This window comes from Nestor notabilis, unplaced genomic scaffold, assembly GCF_000696875.1.
Source record: "Nestor notabilis isolate BGI_N333 unplaced genomic scaffold, ASM69687v1 scaffold18002, whole genome shotgun sequence".
In the NCBI taxonomy this organism is placed as follows: domain Eukaryota; kingdom Metazoa; phylum Chordata; class Aves; order Psittaciformes; family Psittacidae; genus Nestor; species Nestor notabilis.
The window spans coordinates 9,557-10,767 of NW_009917176.1; positions in this window are offsets into that span (position 1 = coordinate 9,557).

Here is a 1,211-nt window from a genome sequence, read left to right on the forward strand (position 1 = left end):
GATGGATTTTGAAAGATGTAACATACAGGTAGGTACTAAGATGTACTGGAATGTAGTGCTCTACACACCGGGTAAGAAGAGCGTATCATTTTCCATTTTAAAAGGCAGAATACTAAAAAATGGGAGAAAAGATATTATGTATCTACACACTAACATTCAATTTTGGGACTACTAGCTAGGGAAAACAATAGGGAAACAACAGGGTTAAAAAAAAGCTATTCTCAACCTCTAACCATATAAACTATTCTTAAGTTTGTTCACTTTCCCATTTCTATTTCCCCTTCTCCTGCCATAGTTCATCATTGCTGACTGCAACAAAAATGTCAGTACTGGCTAAACTAAAGAAATTGTTTTGCTGCAACATTCATGCCAGGTCTAAGAAGAATTTCAAACTGGAAGGTATAACTGCTGCAATAATTTGTGATATTTGGCACTCTCAGTAATTTTTATTTGGTCTGTCTGAAAAAGCCATTCTGGAAATAAGTAGCTAGAATAAATCCTTTTATTCTAACATTAAATGTAAATTGAGCTTCCAGCAAACAAATAGCTGACTTTCCGGCTTCTAGTGGTTTCTGATTTTCAGATTTTTCATTTGCCTTTTTTTTTATGTGATTGCAACATGCTCAAGTTGACTTTCCAGTCAATTCACCCAAATTCCAACAGGAATTGGTTTATAAATTGGTTCCAACTGGAACTGGTCATTTGGAATTTCCAGCACAGGAAATTATTTTATAAGTGCCTTGATAAGTACCCTAAATTACAAACGGATGTGTCTAATATCTAATGACAAGAAAATATGGCTATAAATGCAAATGCTGTACTAAAAGTAAAATAAGTAACCCAAAAACCAACCTATATGATCGGGCATAAATGTAAGGGCCTGGTACCTTTTTTATTTGCCCCCTACTTAACATCAAGTGACAGCAGAGTGCAACTTCAGTAGGACCGTGTTACATCTGCCAAATTAACGTGACTGATTTTTAACTTCTTTTCCTAGCTACGTTATGGCAATTATCAACTGATGAATACTATTTTTCCCCAGGTTCTTGAACTCAAAGCCTATGTCGTGAATCATGGCTGTATCCTCCAGGGGATCCTCGGTTCCTGTGGGGTTTGTATGTGTCCTGGTATGAGTCAGAGTATTCTTCTTCCACTAGAGGATAGTGATCTCGGCTGTGTTGGGAACTGGAAGACAAGCGGTTCCTGCTCTT